Source organism: Leucoraja erinacea, chromosome 3 (assembly GCF_028641065.1).
Source record: "Leucoraja erinacea ecotype New England chromosome 3, Leri_hhj_1, whole genome shotgun sequence".
NCBI classification, from domain to species: domain Eukaryota; kingdom Metazoa; phylum Chordata; class Chondrichthyes; order Rajiformes; family Rajidae; genus Leucoraja; species Leucoraja erinaceus.
Window position 1 is genome coordinate 80,959,906 of NC_073379.1, and position 22,397 is coordinate 80,982,302.

At 39.5% G+C, this 22,397-nt stretch overlaps 2 protein-coding genes across 2 annotated transcripts in view; one reads left to right on the forward strand and one right to left on the reverse strand.

The window, feature by feature from the left end:
* rorb (RAR-related orphan receptor B) overlaps window positions 1-22,397 on the reverse strand; it is a 203,297-nt gene that overhangs the window by 180,369 nt on the left and 531 nt on the right. The window lies entirely within an intron of this gene.
* LOC129695774 (uncharacterized) overlaps window positions 1-22,397 on the forward strand; it is a 321,989-nt gene that overhangs the window by 150,897 nt on the left and 148,695 nt on the right. The gene's annotated exons all lie outside the window — the stretch shown is intronic.

The window sequence follows — 22,397 nt, forward strand, 5'->3', positions numbered from 1 at the left end:
TAAATATTCTTTACACTTCTGAATTCAGGACCTCACTGATTTAATGGACTGCAAATGTTATTGACCTAGGATGAATTTCTACCTCAAATCTATCTAAAATGTACCTTTGCTTCAAGCGATAATCTTGCTGGGACTAATGGTCAATTTAAATGCTTGCCCTTAATTCAAGGGCAACATTTGAATTATTAATCTTAATTTAAGGTCGCCCTCAATTTGTACCATTGGTGCTGAATTGCCTCCCCTGAGAAAAGAAATGGCAATTTTGCTCTCTTGCTCTGTTATGACCTTGTTCATGTTGAACACTGAATGTATAGAGAGGCTTTTTTCCAGAATTAAGTCGGTGATGATTACTCAATGCGCCCTTTGGGTGTTAGGAGGTGGTTTGTAGCATAAGACTTACTGATTGATGCAGACATGGGCTGCATCAAGATACTGGCTAAAATTGATATTAATTCAGCTTGCAGCATGAACTTTGTTGCGCCTGCATACAAAAGCAGCAAGGCCCAGGGATTGGATCCCCAAGCAATAAGTCACCTATCCATTTTCTCCAGAAATGTTGCCTGATCTGCAGAGTTACTCCAACATTTTGTGTCTATCCTTGATACCAGTAGCTCTTGTCTCCCTATTTATTCACTCATACCTTTTTAGTTTAATTTAAAGATACAGCGCGGAAACAGGCTCTTTGGCCCACCATGTCCGTACCGACCAGTAATCCCTGCACACTAACACTATCCTATACACACGAGGGACAATTTTACAACTTTACCAATCTAATTAACCTACAAATCTGTACGTCTTTGGAGTGTGGGAGGAAATCGGAGTTCCCGGAAAAAACCTACCCGTTGTCAGGATTGAACTCGGGTCTCTGGCGCTGAAAGACAACAATTCCACCGTTATGCCACAATGCTGCTCATACCCTGACTATTTGTTTTCTATACTGCAGGCAAAGTACCATTAGCTTACAGTGAAGACTTCGCTTGAGCTCTGAGGAGAGAAACATTGTCCGAGCTATTTTTTGAAAGTAGCTGTATGATTTATCCATATGGAAAGATAAAATCCCATTTGGATCACAGACACACAGTACCATGCACAGCAACTTGAATTTAACAAGGATACAAACTAATAATCCCAGTGATTCTGGGAAAATTGGCAGTTTTCTAGCCTGAATGCCATTTTTTATTGCTGTTAGTCAGTGGGGAAAGGTGAATAAATTGTTAAGCATGCTGAATAATTCACCTGCAAGCTTCTAGGTACTACATATCTATGCAGGACTAGATGTGGCCCAATACATAAAAATGAAAAACATTCTGAAGCTGGTCGCCTTTAGCAGTGCTAAGTAAATAATATGTGTACAGAATATTTTCCCGGAAGTGCTTTATCAGCACTTCGCTGCTTTACCTGAGTCTCCTTAGTCCCATCTCTTCGGTCATTAGCAACTAGCTTTGCTTGGCCCAAGCGACCAACTTACAATGAAATGGTGTAAATATTTATGCCATTCAATATGGCTTCTCTGGGTAGTTCTTTACATAATATGATGCCAGTGAAATATTTAATGCAATATCTATAACACCGCTATGGCAGAGTCAGAATATTATGCATTTAAGGTCCAGAACTTCAATGCATAACATTCAAGTACATAACACAGGTGAAGATGCAAGATAATGCAGTTGCTGGAAGAAGAGTCATGACCAAAAACGTTGTCAATCCATTCCCTTCACAGATGCTGCCTGACCCACTTAGTTCCTCTTGCATTTTGCTTTATGCACATAATATAGCTTTAGTGCTGAGAGATGACTATTGAATATTGAAAGATCAAACTTTTGCCCATCTCAAAAGTCAGGGGTTTAATTGTCACTTGCACCACAAATGAAACAATTACATTCTTACTTGCAGCAGCTTTAAAGACCCATTAATACAACAATACAACAAATAAATGCACAATTATCAATAATATGATAATAATCAGTAATGCAAGGTAAGTAGATCGTAAAAGTGCAAAACCAAAATGTATAGTGCAATCAAACCAAAGTCCAAAGGGTAGACAAAAATACTGGAGAAACTCCGCGGGTGAGTTTCACCTCAGTCTCACCCGAGTTTATCCAGCATTTTTGACTACCTTTGATTTTCCAGCATCTGCAGTTCCTTCTTAAACACAAAGTTCACAGGGTTGTGATTTGAGTTCTGTCCCAAAATTATCTAAATTTTTGTTAAATAAGTATCTACCCCAATAGCTTCCAAACACAATTTTAAATTTGTTTTCCAAATTCTATTCTGAATAAACTGTATAATTTTTTATCGCTGAGTAAATAAATCATTGTCAACTGAAGAGTGTATTAAATTCCCCATTATTAAAATGTGTACTCACTGACAGCAGATGCAAGGAGTTTGTTTTTAATGCAGTGTTTTCTCTCGTTATAGTTTGACTGAACACTGCCATTTTGATCCAGCAACCTCACACAAGAGGAGCTAAGCTTTTTTAAATGGCGTTGGCTGCAAATATTGTTTGATCATCACATCCAGACATATTTGCAATGAATTATATTTTACGATCTTTTACAAGGAAAACCACTCTGACAGTTCAGTAATAGGAAGCCTTGCTTAATAGGAAATCTCAGGTCATCTGCGAGGAGGACTCCAAGTTTCCAGCTGCCTGTCATTTTCAATTCCCGGCCTTACACTTACCCCAACTTTCTGTTCTTGGCTTCCCACATTCTTCCAAGAAGTTCAACACTCAAAGAGTAGCATAGCCCCCTTTGCCAAGACATATTGCCCGGACACGAGGACCAGAGCTATGGGGAGAGATTGGGCAGGCTAGGACTTTATTCCTTGGAGCACAGAATGCTAAGCGGTGATCTTACAGATGTGTAAAACCATGAATGGAATTGATAGGGTGAATGCACAGAGTATTTTAGCCAGGGTCAGGGAAACAAAGAATAGAGGACATGGGATAACAGCATTGAAAAGATACTTGGACCAGTAAATGGATAGTAAAGGTTTAGAGGAATACGCACCAAACGGGACTAGCTTAGATGGGGTATCTTGATCAGCATGGATGAGTTGGGCTGAAGGGCCTGTTTCTGTGCAGTATGACTGACATTTGGTTTAATGAGTTCAACAATTTAATTTAGTTTAGTTTAGAGATACAGCGTGGAAGCAGGCCCTTTGGCCCACTGAGACTGCGCTGACCTTTACACTAGTTCTATCCTACACACTAGAGACATTTTATAGAAGCCAATTAACCAACAAATGTCCTTGCAATGTGGGAGGAAACCGGAGCACCCAGAAAAAAAACCCACGCGGTCACAGGGAGAATATACAACCTTCGTACAGACAGCATCCATGTTCAGGGTCAAACCCAGGTGTCTGGCACTGTAAGACAGCAAGAATACCTCTGCGCCACCCCTAATATTTCAAATATTGATTCAGTAATTTGTCTTTACATCTCCATCTTTTGTTTCATAGTTCCTTGCAACATGGAAAGAGGCCACTTGGCTCACTGATTCCGTGCTGGCACACTCAAGGCTGCCCCCATCCCCTTACAATCCCTCACTCACCCATTAAGACGGCCATGATGGTCCCATCAGTCACCTAAGGATATTTTATACTGGCTGAGTCACATGAAGACCAGCAGATCTTCACCATATGGAAGAAAATTGGGGTGCATCTGGGGGGAACTTAGACAATTATAAAGAGAAGGTACAAACTCAACAAACACAGCACCTGGATTGGTGAAGCTATGAGACCAGCTGTCTCTTTGCACTGACTTGTGTTTCATTACTTGCTCTATTAACACCACTATATATTTTTTTAACATCACCATCCTCATTTAAATTCTTCTGCCTTCCATCTTATCTCAGGATTTCTCTCCTTTTCTCCCATGGCCCCCTGCATCATTAAACTGGTTTTAGCTACTTTTTTGAGAAGTATCGTTGTCTTGAAAAGCAAACACAATTTTTCTCTCCACACATGCAGCAAGATTTACCGAGTGTTTAGATTCAGCCTCCAGAATATTTCCCATTAAGTAGTAAAACTGATCTGTTCTGGGGATTGTACCCATTAGTTTCTAGTTCAAAGAATTATTCCAACAGAACCCAGCTGACACATGGAAAAAATTTGAGCACACAATCACCATGATTTTATAACCCACAAGTGATTGCACAAGTCTCTTGTCTTGGTTACTAACATTGCAAAAGCACCAACCATGCAGACAGTTGGGAAAAGAGCTGTATATGGCCACGTTTCTGATGCACTACTCCGTCTATCTCGTCTCAGTTATCCTCAGAGTGCGAATGCAAAATAACTCATTAACTTAATATTTGGACTCATACTGAAAATTAAATGTCAGGCACAAGTATATGAGAGAGCCAGCACATTGCAACATTCTGAGGTTTATTTATACTCAGCATTGTGATGAGCAACATAGCAAACAACTCAGCTCACTGTCAAAATGTACAGTCCCTCATTAGAAGCAATAAACTCCTCACCCAAAACAAGCCAGAGAGATGCAGAAAAAACAAGTGCCACAGAGCGAAGCAAACCGACAGGAAAAAAATATCTAAGTACTGCACATTTCATTTTTAAAACTTGCTTTAAAAGAAAACTTTAACTCCTTAACTCCACTGTTTTTTTTCCTATTCTCATTAGCTGCAATGGGAACTATCTTTGTCCTGAGACACCATTGCATTTTTTGAAATGTAAATGTATTAATTACTTTGACTGGAGAGCTTGTTTTCACACAGCAAATTCCAAGCACGATAATTATAAATCATGTATTGAATTAAACGATCACTCATTTCAGTGACAGCGTGGGCAAATAGAGTACTGGTTTTCTACAATTTGTTGCTGCAGTATTAAATTAATTTAAAAACATTGTCATGGGTTGTAATAATCCGAATGCTTTAACAGCAACTGAGATATTAACATAGCAGGAGAATTCTAGTGGAGAACATTACATGCGGGGTTAGGCAGTATTTGCATTGGCATTGAAATAGCTACTTTCACTACAATAACTAACTACAAAGGTGGTAACGTTTGAATGGCCACATTCACCTACTAATCCAGTTTATGTTATCAGCTCTCATGACAGAATACCATGGCCAGGAATACTGCTAAAAGAGGAAACAATTAGGTACTGTGTAAATAGTACTTTTTTGCGCAATAGTCCTTTACAGCGTAATAGTTTTGATCTAAGTACTGGTGGAATACACTGACACTATTGTTGTTTTAAATAAACTGGGCTTCAATAAATAAGGTTGCCAGCTCGGACATATATCTGTTGGTCATGTAACAAAACATCCTGCCATAAACATCCTAACTAATCAAATAGATCTCAAAATTCTATTTAATACTAAGGTTTTATTGTCATTCAAAGGAAGTTAATCCGAAACAAAATCCTTAAATGCAATCAAGAATTCTGTGTGTGGTTCAGTTTTCATTTTTTTAAGACATATTTATACAGGAAGGCCATTGGAGACAGTGTGATATCAATAGGTATGCAATATATGTTGATATCACACTCTTGCAGAGAAAGAAATACAATCATTTTGGCTGGTATCCTGCACAGATAAGAAAGTGGTTGACATAATCAGCACTAATGGTTTTAATTTGGCAATGGTAACAATGCACTGTGCTAGTGATAATATTCAAGTTAATTTTGCCTTGCGTTCCAAATCTACTAATGAGAAGATGTGGTTTGTAAACGTTCTGGACTTGAACTGCTAAAGCAAGCATTAACTGAGAAATTATGAGGCCTGTTCCTGGACTGTGAAAATGCTAGTCACAATCGGAGTCAGAGTCAGGGAGGCTATCAATGAAGATTAAACTTCATTCCTCAGGATGGCTCATAGGTCATCCTTAATAAAGAAGGCAATTTTGCTTATTTGAGGACCTTCCGCCATCATTAACCTTGATCTGCAGAATGCCTTTGTCTCATGACACAATGCCCAGGATTGTACTGCATGGCCCCGAGGCATTCCAGAGAGAAAGACTGGTTAAAGAACATTGCAGGGGCAACACGTTTTTGATACGCCTTGTGTTTGCATTTCCCAAGTTAGGAAGGTATTGGAAGTATCACAGACCCCTCACTCTGCTGTAAGGATGGGCAGAGTTGTACAGAACCTTGATCCACCTGTCTTGATCCACCTGTCCCGATCCCCCCCCCTCATCTACTTGCCAACCACAGACGGCATTGATAGAATAGCATCACTTACAAGGGATCACCAGCGTGGATTTAAAAGATAATTACTGGCAGTGGTTTGATTTAATTCTCTTCACTTTTTATTTTGTAAGCAAACTAATTTTTAAATTATTTTATGCATTTATTTTAGACCTACCAAACTGCTTTTTACGCTTCTGATTCACCAGCAGCATTTAAATGCAGTTCAATGTGTGAATTGCCCAAAGGTCATCAGGGTGGTCTGGTGGTGACCCACCGGGTGCCACCATTTGAGACCCAATTGCTGAATGAGGACTGTTCGACTCCGTGGGATGACTAAAATAGTGAATCTGATATGCACAGTGCGACCACAAAACATGAGTACACCTGCAGGGATAAGGTACGGGAGGAAACAGGAGCTTGACCCAATGTCCCATCATTGTCCCATGAATAAAATTATTTAAAAGCTACTTTAATTACAAAAATAAAACTGAAGGGAATGAAATTGAACCAGTTGCCATCACCATCCCATCAACAATCAGAGATTGTGATACCTATTCCCATAATCCACTCCCACTCCCACCCATGTCACTGGAGAGCATATCTGGTGTAATGACTGTTATCTTTAAGCCCGCTCCAATTAGGCAAAAGAACATGAAAGCAAAACTGGTTTCCTGTTAAAAAGATTTAGACTACCACACGCTCCACGTCAGTGCACACACATGGCCCTTGGTTAGCACAATGGCCCTTGATAGCACAATGGGCTAAGAGTTCGGCTGGCGACCGGAAGGTAGCCGGTTCAAATCCCGCGACCGGAAGGTAGCCGGTTCAAATCCCGCTTGGAGTGCATACTGTCGTTGTGTCCTTGGGCAAGACACTTCACCCACCTTTGCCTGTAATGGAATGTAATTACGGCGGCAGGCGCGGGCACACCGCGACGCCCTGTGTCTCCCTTTCAAGGGAGATGCTAAAAATGCATTTCGTTGTCTCTGTACTGTACACTGACAATGACAATAAATTGAATCATTTCATTTCATTTTCATTATCTTACTTTATGCAATAGATTGCATTATTTGTGAAACAGATCAACTATTTTCCAAGTCTCAAATCAATTCAAAATTAGAACTCCCCATGCAGTGCTAATTAAATGCACACACCCACATGTTCAACAACCTCTGGGGCGCAATCTTTTACTGCAACTCCAGTTTAGTTTAGTTTAGAAATATAGCATGTGAAACAGGCCCCTCAGCCCACCGAGTCCATGATGACCATCGATTACTCATTCACACAAGTTCTGTTATCCCACTTTCTCATCCACTCCCTACACATTAGGGGCAATTTTACAGAGGCTAATTAATGTACAAACCCTTGATGATCTTGCAGCAAAACCAAGAAACTAATAAATAGGATGAAGAAAATGCAATATTTTAACACAACCTGTTTTTAACCTGCCAAATGACTCATAATGATGTCTACAGATTAATCTTTAATTTTTAAGAGCACCAATACAGCTGAAATTCCTGCTGTTTTTCCACACCATTATAATAATAATAATAATATATTTTATTGTCATTGCACATCAGTGCAACATTTAGTATGCAGCTTCCAACCGATAGGTTTGTGCGGCCTTGGGATATTACTGTCACCAAACTTGTATCACATGTACAGTGCTCTTCATAATGTTTGGAACAAAGACCCATCATTTATTTATTTGCCTCTGTGCTCCACAATTTGAGATTTGTAATAGAAAAAAATCACATGCGGTTAAAGTGTACATTGTAAGATTTTATCAAACCAGAACAGTAGTATTATACAAACAATATGGACGGGCATGTTTATAAAAACAACATTTAAAAAAACAAATAAATAAATGAGGGGCGAGAAAATAAATAAACAAATAAATAAAAATAAATAAACACATAAGTAAAGTGCAGAAGGTGACTACAATACACAGAGAGCAGTACAGTGCAATAATTATTTGTGAAGACTCTTGTTTCTAATGCTTCTAACTCTCTTGTCTTCTATCCCCTACTCATAATTTCATTAAAATGGATGGTTTAGAGTGTAGGTAGGTTTGTGTTATGTGTCAATATTATTCTGTGCAAGAAATTACATAAATGGTTGCCTGATTTTATTAAATTGGTAGACTCTATCCTTTAGAACATATTTTATTCTTTCTAAATGTAATTTACTGGTTAAGTCATGAAGCCACATTCTGGAATTGGGAGCTATTGTTTTTTTCCATGACATGAGCAGTAAGGCCCTGTCCCACTTACGTGTCCTTGGCACGCAAATTACGCAACCTCATCATCGCGTTGAGGCGCACGGGCATCGTGTGGCCACGCGGGGCCGGTCCCAATGAGAAGCGCAGAGGGGCATGGAGTTGTGCACGGTATCACGCGGTGCTCCGAAATTTTGTAGCAAACAAAATCTTTGCGCGCCAACGGCCTGTCGCACAACTGACGGCCAAAGTGGGACAGGCCCAAGACCCTGGCACGACGCAACGTCTCACCTCCAACAGTAGCAGAAGCAGGCAAACGATCGTCGAACTTAGCCTGGGGTTCACGGCCTTGCTGATCCGAACCTGTCCCCACTTCTACTCCCAGAGTGGGGCCAAGAAAATTGAAGATAGACACAAAATGCAGGAGTAACTCAGCAGGGCCAGCAGCATCTCTGGAGAGAAGGAATGGATGACGTTTCGGGTCCAGACCCTTCTTTCAGACTGAGCTGGCGGATGAAGTCGCTTGCGACCGTCGCGGGATCGTCGCGCCTCAACGCGACCACAAGGTCGCGTAATTAGCATGCCAAGGACACTATGTGGGACAGGGGCTGTAGTTTCTCAGCCATAATTGGACAGTAGGAGAGGAATTGTCATTGAGCAGTTGTAAGTTGTCTTGATTTTTCAGATACCCCAAAGATGATTAATAAGGGCACTGGGTTTAATGGGATGTTAAGAATGTCTGATATATTCTTAAATATATTAGACCACAAAGAGGTGAGTTTAGGGCAAGGTACAAAGTTATGAAAAAGCTTAGCATCTGAGGAGTGACATTTATCGCAAGTAGGAGAAACATTTGGATATATTCTGTGTATTTTTGCCTTGGAGTAGTGAAGTCTATGTATAATTTTGAACTGTATAAGGCAGTGTCTAGCATTCTTTGAGCACCTATGTATAAGTTTGAGGCTTTCCTCCCATATTTCATCTGGTATTTGCACATTTATGTATTTTTCCCAATTGATCTTATACTTGCTAGAGAGGTTCTTGATAGAAGGACATCATACATATAGCAGATGAATTTGTCTTTATATGGTGATGTTTTAAGGCAGTCATCTATTTGAGACTGCCTCTCAACTCTCAAATCCCGACAGATGCTTTCGTATATAATCCCTGATTTGCAAGTTTCTGAAGATGTTACTATTTGGGAGTTCAAATTTATTTTGTAGCTGTGTAAAGGTGGCAAACGTACAATCGATATATAGGTCTCTGACACTGTGGATTCCTAATTCACTCCATGTAGAGAAACTCTTATCTAAAATAGATAGTTTGAATGTAAGGTTGTTTGCTATGGGCAAAGCGAGAGATATAGGTTTAAGTTCAGAATGAGTTCTGATTTGCTTTCATATACGTATCAAATTGCGTATAACAGGATTAAATCCATAATATGATTTATCAATTGAAGTAGGAGGTAGTAGGATGGTACCTATTGAGTATGGGTGACAATCTTCTCGTTCTATTTTTAGCCAATTCAGAGGGATGTTTGAGGTGTCAAGCCAGAAAGCAGACGACTTGATGGTGCAGGCCCAGTAATATAATCTGAAGTTTGGAAGAGCAAGCCCGCCCTTAGTTTTTGATTTGTAGAGCTGATTTTTGTTTATCCTAAAGTTTTGTAATTCCACAAGAAAGGTATTATTATCGAATCTAATCTCTTTAAAAATGTTTTTGTAAGAGAAATAGGAATGTTCTGAACTAGATATAGTAGCTGGGGTAAGAAGATAATTTTAATGGTATTCACTCTTCCGAGTAAGGAAATTGGAAGAGTTTTCCAGAATTGGATTTTGCCTTTTAGGTTTTCTAATAAGGGAAGGAAATTGACCGGTAGAAGGGAAGAGTAACGCTTTGTGACCTCAATCCCTAGATAGGTAAATTTATCTGTTGTTACTCTGAAAGGAAAATTCTCCAATGTATTTGAGGGGATTGTATGAACTGGCAACAGTATACTTTTATGCCAGTTAATACTGTAGCCTGAAAATGTACCAAACAGGTTAATTTTTTCCATGATCGCTGGAATAGTGGTTTGAGGTTCCGTTATGTACAGGAGAATATCATCTGTGTACAAAGATATTTTATTTGTAGTCTCTTTCGTGTCGTAACCATGAATGCGGGGATCTAATCAAATACTCTGAGCAAGAGGTTCTATAGCAAGGGCAAATATTAATGCTGATAGGGGGCAACCCTGTCTTGTCCCCTGAACAAATTAACGGGAGATGAGAGCGTTTGGTTTGTGAGAGTTTGTGATGTCGGATTTTTATACAGAAGCTTAATCCATTCAAAAAGGTAGTATCCAAAGTTAAATCTCTTGAAGAGCTCAAATAAGTATGGCCATTCAATCTGGTCAAATGCTTTATCCGCGTCAAGCGTTAGTATAGCCAAGTCGTTGTTTCCTTATCTTTTTGTGTACATGATATTAAACAGACGTCTCAAGTTAAAGGTCGATTGTCTATTAGGTATGAACCCCGTTTGATATTTGTGTATTAATTTACTTATTAATGAGCTTAATCTATTGGCTAAGATTTTAGCAAATAGCTTGCCATCTATATTTAGCAGTGAGATCGGACGGTATGAACTTACTTCTTGGGCTTATTTTCCTTTCTTATGAATCACTTTAATTGTTGCTTCAGTTAGTGTTGGTGGTAGAGCGCCGCCCAATTGTGCTTGTCTATACATTCTATATATATATATATATATATACGGTGTCAGAGAATCATTAAATTTCTTGTATAATTCACTTGGAAGTCCATCTGGGCCTGGCGCTTTACCACTTTTAAGAGACGAGGTGGCTTTTTGAATTTCTATAACACGGAGATCAAAGTTAAAACCATTGCATTCTTCTTCACTCAATTTAGGGAGGTTGCATTTATTAAGAAAGTCATTCATGACAGGGGAGTTTGCGGTGCATCTGGGCGTATATAGGGTGGCATAAAACTCTAGGGATCTATCATTTATGTCTTTGGATTTTGTTAGCGATGTTCCATTGTTACTCTTAATTTTTAAGTAATGTTTGGTCAGTCTCCATTTTTCTTAGCTGCCGTGCCAATAATTTGTGCGGTCTGTCTCTGAATTCAAAATATTTTTGTTTGGTGTATAAAAACGCCTTGCCTATTTTTGCAGAGAGTAATTGATTATATTAATATCTCAAATTTGCTAAATTCCTATGTAAATCAAGGGAGGGAGAGAGTGCGTTATCCCTGTCCAATTGTTGAATCTGTTTTTCTAATTCTTCTATTTTTATTTTATTGTTTTTTTTTTTCTTGCAATTTCAAATGAGATTACACATCCCCTCAAATAGGCTTTAAAGGCCTCCCACAATGTGGCAGGGGTGGTTTCTGGGATATCATTTGTTTCAAAATAAATATTAATTTGGGTTTTAAATATTCACAAAACTCTTTTTCAGTTAGTAGCTGAGAGTTCAGTATCCAGGTTCTATATGACGAGGTCATGTTTTCCAAGTACAGTGAAAAAGTGAGAGAACTGTGATCTGAGATCCCAATATTGTGATATTTAACATTTGTTGTAGAGGGTATTAATTTTGTATCTACTAGGAAGTAATCAATTCTACTGTATGAGTTATGTACTGAGGAGTAAAAAGAGTAGCCTGCTAATGCCCCTGTCCCACATAGGAAACCTGAACGGAAACCTCTGGAGACTTTGCGCCCCACCCAAGGTTTCCGTGTGGTTCCCGGAGGTTGCAGGTTGTTGCCGGAGGTTGCAGGTGGTTGCCGGAGCTAGGGAGACTGACAAAAACCTCCGGGAACCTCTGGGAACAGCACGGAAACCTTGGGTGTGGTGCAAAGTCTCCAGAGTTTTCCCGTTCAGGTTTCCCAACACTATCCGAATGGAATGAGGCTGACTTTTCCATCTCCTTGATAGTGTTGTTGTGTGAGGTCGACATCGTCTCAAGCTTAGAGGTGGAAGTTTGTAAATCTCTTTTAGCCATGGTTATTTCCTCTCTTAAGTCCGTGTAAACATTCTTGACACGGCTATCGATGGTTGAGCATATGTCACTCCTAATTTGGGCTATCTCAGTCCTTAGCACAGCGATAGCAGCCATCACAGCTCTTGTATGTTGTTGGGTGATGTTCTGGTCTGAGGAGAATTCCGTGTAATCTGAGCGAGTGTCTTGCTGGTAGGTTTCTGGGGTCTCGCGGGTGAGCAGGGGTTGGTCCCGTAGCATGTTGGATGGTCTTCCTCCTCCTCGTTCATCTCATCCGGCATCAGCATGTCAGGCAAGGGTGGTGCTTGGTCCAGGCCTAGTTTGCTTGAATCAATAGATAATAGACAATAGACAATAGGTGCAGGAGTAGGCCATTCGGCCCTTCGAGACAGTACCGCTATTCGATGTGATCATGGTGGATCATCCCCAAAGTACCCCATTCCTGCCTTCTCCCCATATACCCATGACTCCGCTAGCTTTAAGAGCCCTATCTAGCTCTCTCTTGAAGTATCCAGAGAACCGGCCTCAACAGCACTCTGAGGCAGAGAATTCCACAAACTCACAACTCTCTGTGAGAAAAAGCGTTTCCTCGTCTCCGTTCTAAATGGCTTACTCCTTATTCTTAAACTGTGGCCCCTGGTTCTGGTTTTTCTTGGTTTTGGTTTTTCTTGGTTTTGGTCTTCCTCATGTCAACTTTGTCTCTCCTGTTTGCGTAAATTTTGTTCTCTTGATAACAAAATTTCAATAAAAGACTTAATGTGATTGATATTAAAAAGATTAAATTGTCGGAGCTATCAGGAAACGCTGTTAAGGGCCTGTCCCACCAGTATGCGTCTAACGCGACCAAATGTGGTCGCTTGAGGCGTATGGCCTCGCGGGGCCGGTCCCAATTCCAAGCGCGGAGGCGTATGGAGTTGTGCGGGGTTGGTCCCGACATCATACTCACCAATCAGCTGGGCAGGGGGCGGGCCGACTGAATTTGGACGTCGCACGGCGTCGGGCGGTGACGTCATCATGCAACGCCACGCGCTAGGCGTACGCCCATCGAGACGCTGCGTATGCCCTCAATGCGCCTGCGGGCCTACAGGCCATTGGCGCGCGGGATTTTAGGACAGTGCAAGATTTTTGGAGCCCACGCGATGTAGGGACCAGCCCGGCAAAACTCCATACGCCTCCACGCTTGGAAGTGGGACCGGCCCCGCGAGGCCGTACGCCTCAAGCGACCATGTTTGGTTGCGCTAGACGCATGCAATCGCATGCTGGTGGGACAGGCCCTTTACTCTTTCATCACTCAACAGCACCCCCACAGTCAGATTTTATTAAAGGGAATTTTTATACATTTTGGTTTCACCATGTAGAGTTTACAGCTGTGTTTATGCATAGTCCCCCGATTTCAGGGCACCATAATGTTTGGGACTCATGGCTTCACAGATGTTTGAAATTGCTCAGGTATGTTTATTGCCTCCTTAATGTCTCCTTAATGCAGGTATAAGAGAGCTCTCAGTCCTAGTCTTTCCTCCAGCCTTGCCATCACCTTTGGAAACCTTTATTGCTTTTATCAACACGAGGAACAAAGTTGTGCCAATGAAAGTCATTATGAGATTGAGAAACATGAATAAAACTGTTAGAGACATCATCCAAACCTTAGGCTTACCCAAATCAACTGTTTGGAACATCATTAAGAAGAAAGAGAGCACTGAGCTTACTAATCGCAAAGGGACTGGAAGACCTCCACAGCTGATGACAGAAGAATTCTCTCTATAATAAAGAAAAATTCCCAAACACCTGTCCGACAGATCAGAGACAATCTTCAGGAGTCAGGTGTGGATTTTTCAATGACCACTGTCCGCAGAAGACTTTATGAATAGAAATACAGTGGCTACACAGCAAGATGCAAACACTGTTTAGCCGCAAAAATAGATGGCCAGGTTCCAGTTTGCTACGAAGTACCTAAAAGAGCAACCACAGATCTGGAAAAAGGTCTTGTGGACAGATGAGACAACGATTAACATATCAGAGTGATGGCAAGAGCAAAGTATGGAGGAGAGAAGGAACTGCCCAAGATCCAAGCACACCACCTCATCTGTGAAACACGGTGGTTGGGGTGTTATGGCCTGGACATGTATGGCTGCTGACGGTACTGGCTCACTGATCTTCATTGATGATACAACTGCCGATTGTAGTAGCATAATGAATTCTGATGTATATAGACACATCCTATCTGCTCAACTTCAAACAAATGCCTCAAAACTCATTGGCCGGCTATTCATTCTACAGCAAGACAATGATCCCAAACATACTGCTAAAGCAACAAAGGAGTTTTTCACAGTCAACATGCCTTTTATATGCTGAAGCGAAAACTGAGGGACTGAAGAAAACAAGAATAAGCAAAAGGTGGCTGCAACACAGGCCTGGCAGAGCATCACCAGAAAAGACACCCAGCAACTGGTGATGTCCATGAATCGCAGACTTCAAGCAGCCATTGCATGCAAAGGATATGCAACAAAATACTAAACATGACTACCTTCATTTACATGACATTGTTGTGTCCCAAACATTATGATGCACTGAAGTGGGGGGACTATGTATAAACACTGCTTTAATTTCTACATGGTGAAACCAAAATGTATAAAAATAGCCTTTATTAAAATCTTACAATGTACACATTAAACACATGTAATTTATTCTGTTACAAATCTCAAATTGTGGAGTACAGATGCAAATAAATAAATGATGGGTCTTTGTCCCAAACATTAAGGGGGGCACTGTAGTTGTGAATTGCAAGTCAGAGATAAACTATCAGGTTAAATCAACCCGACTTGTGGATCTGTGCAAATTCATTCAGAGATTCAAGGTCAGGTGGAATTCAGGCTTCCTCAGACAAGAGTCGATAGCACAAAAAAACTTTCCTTCAATTCATAAGTGATAGGAGCAGAATTAGGCCATTCGGACCATCAAGTCTACTCCGCCATTCAATCTAGGCTGATCTATCTCTCCCTCTCAATGCCATTCTCCTGCCTTCTCCTCAAAACCCCCAACACCTCTTCTTTGATAAGACTGACAATTCTTCCCAAGTTTAGAAATCCCCTTCAGTCAGAAACAGTAAGTGAAATGGAAAGGTATTGCGATTTTTCTGACCTGAACTCAGTACCATGGGCAGGGTTAATGATGGGGGAGTTACTTGGTTTTAATTAACAATCAAAAAGGGTTAGATTTCATAAACATCACAATCATTTTAATTCCATGAACATAGAAGAATGTAAACAATTATCACCAGCATTATATTGAACAGCAACTGATTTGAACAAAATGTTTTACAAGTTAAATATTTAAGTTAAACGAAGGTGAATGATCTTGGCATAAAAACTCATTAAGTTAAATGTGAAAGTTGGAACCGTTCTTGCACCAATCGCAGTTATAATCAGCAAAGTACAGAGGTCAAGACCAGATAGTTTTTATTAGGGAGAGGAAAAAACAAGCAGTAGTGCGCTTGTGAACTGTTTTATCAGCCTAGTCAGGAGTGCAGACCTCCTTGAGCACATTCAGTCAATGATATTGGTGGATGCTTAATCAGAGGACAAGCAAAATATGGAGAGCTTAAAATTAAGAAATAAAACAGGGTAAGTAAATAGTATTTATGAGGCATTATGTTTTTTTTTAATTATTTGCTTTAAAAACTTAAAGCCATTTAAAAAGAAAAAAATAGTGAAAGGATTTTTGTAACTATTTCCAAAAAGATGTCTGTGCTAAAATTGCAACTAACACTCGCTGTTATTTTACTTGTCTAGCAAATACAAGTAACCTAGCAAGTGTTTTACACTACGAGTTATCTAGGGTAACAATGGATTAAAATATATATGCTCCAGAGACCTTAATGAATATTTATAAAGAAGACAATTAAGTTCCAAGACAATCAATACTTAATTGAATTGCCTGCGGCCCTTCTGAAACTCACTGCCATGTAGACATCGCCAATTCAGTATAGAAACAGGGAATATCCCTAGAGCAGCCTACGCTGTAAAGATTATCTCACATTCTGACCAGTGCACAAATAATTTATGAAGTTGTGCCTTGAAGGGATGTCAATATTTACAGTATTAACACCGGACTACTCAGTTGATAGATTAGTTGGATATTTGGCATAGACTGGTAACAAAGAAAATGCATTCTTCCGTTACGCAAATTACCTTTAAACATTGTTTGGGATTTCTGACCCTCGCTAAATGGATAGATGGAAAATGAAGAATTCTATTTTTAGTGACGATATAAATCACTTTTGTCATCTTGCAGAGCTCCTTCCTCTATGGGCAGCACCATAAGACACCAAACAGATGACTACGTCCCAACTTTCGCAGCTGTGATAAGACCACAGATGCAACAGCATTCAGCAAGGGCATTCCCATTAGTTCTATTTCTCGGCAAGGGCACGTTGGCCCTGCTCAGTGTTGGCCTCACGCAGAGATAGAGGACTCTGAGGGACAATTGATCAGCTGTGCACATTCACATCGGTCCACTCAGTGGCGCTGCACATTGGTGCAGCCTGTGAGCTGCACCGCTGAACTTTGCAACTTCTCAGCTATGGCAATCCAGGAATTGGCTCCAAAAAGATTATTTTCTTCTGGCAATTGAGCACATATTGCGAACAATGAAAAATGGAAGAAGGCTCTTCCAGAAAACTGGTTAAAGTTAATTGGAATTGCAAGGGAAGGAAGATGCTGCTGTCTACAATGAGTTGTCATTATGCCAGTGAACGTTCGTTTTGCAAATTGCTTGACAAACATATGGACCCGGTCCCATTTCATTCACTGTGTCCATGAGCATATATTATATGTATTGCATTAGTATTCTATGAAAACTCTGAAAAATATATATACCACAGATTAAATTTTGCATAAATGATAGTTAGACTGGAGAGTTTCACAAGGCTTTGAAACAACCGAATGGCTCCACTCATTGTGTAAGAAGGAACTGCAAATGCTGGTTTAAAACGAAGGTAGACACAAAATGCTGGAGTAACTCTGCGGGCAGGCAGCATCTCTGGAGAGAAGGAATGGGTGATGAGACCCTTCTTCGGACTAATGTTAGGGGAGAGGGATATCTCCCTTTTGTGTCTATCTTTGGCTCTACTCATTCATTGGTTAGTTGGTCACTTAACAATTTTTGTTATAGCTCACAACATACTCAAACTGTTCTTTCATGCAATATATACCAATATATTTTGTAATATTGTGTAAAACAAATGTTGACTTCCGAGACAACGGGAACAAGCAAACTTTTAAATATCAGCCTTGTATTGTTAACATGTTCCCTCTAATCAATTAGACAAAATATACAAGGCAACTCTGCGTTTAGATTCAATTATTTTAAACACCTTAAATTATATTTTCTATCACTTGCTGCCAGAGGGTTGGTTAGAATTCAAGAGCAACCATCCTTTGACAACAATGTACATTCTCAAATCATCTCAGAGGGAATACAACATGGATTATGAAACACACGTGAGAAAATGTTCCCAACCGTTAACTGGATAACAGTTATATCTAATAAACTGTTCATGTTCTATATTACACAGACAGACAGTAATTTGTACCATTTTCATTTAGCAGGATCTATGTTACAAGACAACAAACCACTAAAATACAAGTGGGGCATTACTCACAGCAGCTGTTACAAATATGCATTTATATTTATATTAGACAAACTCAAGTACTTACTTCCATAGTTAGACCACCAATATAAACCATCCAATATGGTATTGAAGGATGAATATAGCTTTAGTTAAGGCTTAAGCTTCACCTTTTCAGAATTTCTAGTTACAGCCTTGTCTTTCACATCAAAGGAGATGAACACATTAAATGATTCTTATTACAACATAGACCAAAACCGACTGATATCAACCACCTTATAAACTGTTAAAGAATGAGGGCCCCCATAAAACTTTGTGAAGCTGTCATATGATTAAAATGCAAAAAAAAATAAAATTCATTAATCTGGATTTAACTAGTGCAGATGCCATTTAATTATGGTGAGAGCGAGAGAGAAATAAGGTATCATTCTGTTATAGTTTAGAGAGAAATATACTTTTTTTTAAATTAAGTGACTTTTATTCAAGGAGAAATTAGCAGGACCTGCAGGCTTCCATAATGATTAATTCATTAAAGGCCACAGGCTTCTCAGGACCGGGAGAATCAGAGAACACTATACAATACCTCCTCAAAACCGGAGATGCTTCAGAGATGAAAGAAATAAATAATGAACAGGAAGTTAAGGCAATAATTTAGCAGGAAGTATCATCACCGAAAATGATTTTTGATAAACGTCGAAGGAAAACCAGAAATTAATAGGGTGCTTATTTAGGAATGGAATTCCATGAAGCAAGCTGATCAAATAATTGCGTTGGATGATGAAGCGGGACAAGGGAATGAACAGTAATTTATGAGGATACATGGCAGCCATGCATCCTCATAGCTGCTTAGTGTGGTGACGAGAGGCACAAAGAGTGGAACATTGAAAATCTTCAGGAGAGAGGAGCTAAGTAATGCTGTCCATTAGTCCGCTTCATGAACCCGATGTTCTGTTTACATGTCAAATCCATTTGGTTTTATCGACTATTTTAATATTTGTACTTTATTTGCTTTGTTTCCACCCAGGATACATGTTTTCCTTTTGCACTGTCAGGAGAAGAGGAAAGAAATGTAGCCTGCTTGTTGCAACCACCTTAACTGCAGTGAAACATCATTAGTCACAGAAGTTTGTGGGGGAAAAAAACACAATTCCACATAGCTTCTCAGATTTATACCGCACAGCACACATTCAGCGTCATATTGTTTTTTGCCAGCCATGCTAATCTGGGTTTAATAAGAAAACATTGCTGATCTTAAAGCAATTTTCTTATTCATTCCTAAACATATTAACACGTGAACAGCCTTTTTATACTTGTTTTATGACATCTTACTCTCACCGGTTTATCTCTTAAAGGTACATTTTTTGGTCCAAATTTCCTTTACATTGTTTGTCTTATAAGTGCACTTGATAATAATAGAAAAGTTCATAACAGTCATTTAACCGGCAAAATGGTCTGATAATGAAGAGTTCTCAGTTTTGTTCATGATTACTTTCGCACTGCAATTATCCAGTGTTCCTCCAGCATTATGTTCTGATACTCCTCAAGTATAGAAAAAATTGCCAGTAGATTACCCATAATATCTTCTATTGAGTTCTACCCTGCGAGTCCATTAGTGAACTCATAACCCATCCTCTGCAGTTTTATCATTGGGGTTATTGGCTTCTCAGTTTGGCCGCTTTTTGAGGTCATTCTTTCCTGACTTTCCATTAGTCATGTGAATACTTCTTCCCTCATTTTCTATATCCTGGAAATATGATTCCTTTCCTTTTCATTACGAAAACGGTCTTCTCTCAGTTCTCTGTTATTGGGTTCAGGACCTTCTTTCTGAAGGTTATAATTCGGATATAATTTTTCTTCTATTTGGCGGATGTTGACCTTCCCTCCATTTTCAATTCATATTGTAGCCTTACCATTATCCAGTAAATCAGATGGATCGCAACCTTCTTCACCAATTTATTTTTTTCCCTCACCAGAAGAACTTTCCCACAATGGTGCTTTCACTTTTGTCCCAATAACCTATCGTCATTATACTGCAGCCCTTCAAATCATAATAGGGGCCATGCTCTGGCACAGGTGCAACAAAACAAAAATAAGGAGAATAATGACGCTGAACACCATTGAACGAAGAGTGTTACAAACAAGAGCCAAATAATAAAAGTGGTGTGTAATTAAAAGTTACTGATCATCATTTCACAATCTATCATCTTGATTTGATTGATAATATCCCTTTAACCCTTCTATTTTTCTACCCTCCTACTCCAATCCCCCTACTCATGCTCACTCAATCTCCATTCAATTAATTTATTGGTATTTTTGTTTTTCTGCTGCATCTGGTTAAATCTGACATGAACGCTTAGCTTCTACTCCACACTTTCCACTAATTATTGGAACAATTCAACAAAAGTGAGCAATACTGTCAAATGCCGTTAAAAGGGATCAAATTTGATTCCTACTTGCTCTTTTGGATGAGCAGGGATATAATCTGCTGTGTTCTGTTCTCCATGCCCACTATCCCCATTGACATTTTTTCGCCACACACATTAAAGAACAGTGATTATTGCAGCGAGCTCTCCACATAATTCTGGATCAAATTCACTTTAGAGTCATTGAAGAAAATATATATTATCAGGCAACTTTACCATATTGCATTTTCACAATTACAAAGGAAAGGTTTTCAAATTTTCAAATGTCAAAAAATTGCTTTCACTTTGGGATATTTTATTAAATAAACTTTAAAAAAAAACATTTTCATATAAACAGAAGTAATGTTTGCCAAACAAAACATGCTTTTCTTGGTTTGCTAAATTTATTATTAAGTTAATAAAGGCAAAGTTCACCAAACAGCATTCAGCTGTATTTCTCCTCAGTCAAATTCTGAGTTGATGATCATAAAAACATAAACTTTTGACTTTTATTCTAATATAAACCCCCCCAAAAAATTAATAGTGTGTCAGTTTTGACTGTCCCAACTAGTAGTGTGATAATGGCATGAAAAATATACAGCCTAACAAGTTCAGAAAATCAATTGATCAGCAAAACTTGACACATTTTTGAATGAAAACGAGTCATCTTTTACGAAGTATGTATTTTAACAAGTTAATTAAATAGTACATAGGAATACAACAAAATAACAAACTTTGTACAAAAAGCGAAATGGCAGCAAACTAGGGTGGTTGGTAAATGGATTTAACTTGCCAAAGAAATCAGAAGCTATTATTTTTACTTATTAGAAAACAAATCCAGATTACAAAGTTGATGTTTTTATGATCATCAACTCAGAATTTGGCTGAGGAGAAATATAGCTGATTGCTGTTTGGTGAATTTTGCCTTTATTACCTTAATAATAAATTATAGCCCTCATATATATATATATTTTTAAATGTTTACCACAAACCCTCCTTGTAAGTGGTTGGTTAAATACCCTCCTTCCATCCACACCTCGTAGCTTGACAAGCGTACTCCAATGCGCTTTATTACAACTGTGAACACGAGAGATACTTGTACCTCTCACACTTAGTAAGACCACAGGACCCGCATGGTAAAGCGCTCATGTGCTGTCTATTCCTCTTTCTGTAAACACGATGCGCTTGTTCAAACAATATACTTCCACCGGCGTTAGTTTGGACAGTGCTAATACACTGTGCCGAAAAAGCCTCTGATCCGAAGACTGAGTCGGGAGCAAACTGGAGTATGGTGTGTATATATGTGTATATATGTGTGTGTGTGTGTGTATGTGAAGAGGTCGGGTTGCTTTTATTTAGTTCGTTGGCGGGATGGGGGAACATGACATCTTGAAGCATAGAAGTAGGTCAGTGGAACACATGACACCGACTGATCTCCTCTGTCCACAGTCCCAGCACTAACACAGGGCCCAGCACCATGCTCCACACTGACCGCTTGCCGAAGAAACATGCAGCGGCACAACTCGGTGCGGAGCCGCCAGCAAAATTGGATGCATTCATTTAAAAGTTCGCCAACTGTCCTGCCAAAATAAAAATATGCCAACCAATATCCCGCGCTGTTGCTTTGCATCTCATTTCCCACTTTAATCCAACCAGTCTAAACAATTCAGATCCTATACTGTTTGCATTTGGATGCAAATCACCCAATTTGGTTGGGATAAGACATCTTAATTTTTTGTTTAAAATACGTTTTTTTTTTCTTTCCTCCAACAATTTCGACTCTAATTGCTTAAACCAAAGCTCAAAACTGAGAAGTTCTGTGGTGATAGGGAGAGGGACTGCGTCCAGTGCTACGCTGTAATGGACTAAGAATGCCAAGCACTGCAACCTTTCTCTGGAAGCCCTGCCACAGAGCCGTTCAAAAGTAGCCCACTCACTGTAGTAAACAAAAAAACTGATCTGACAGCTTGCCCAGCTCCCGCCTCCTGGACGAACTCGTCAGA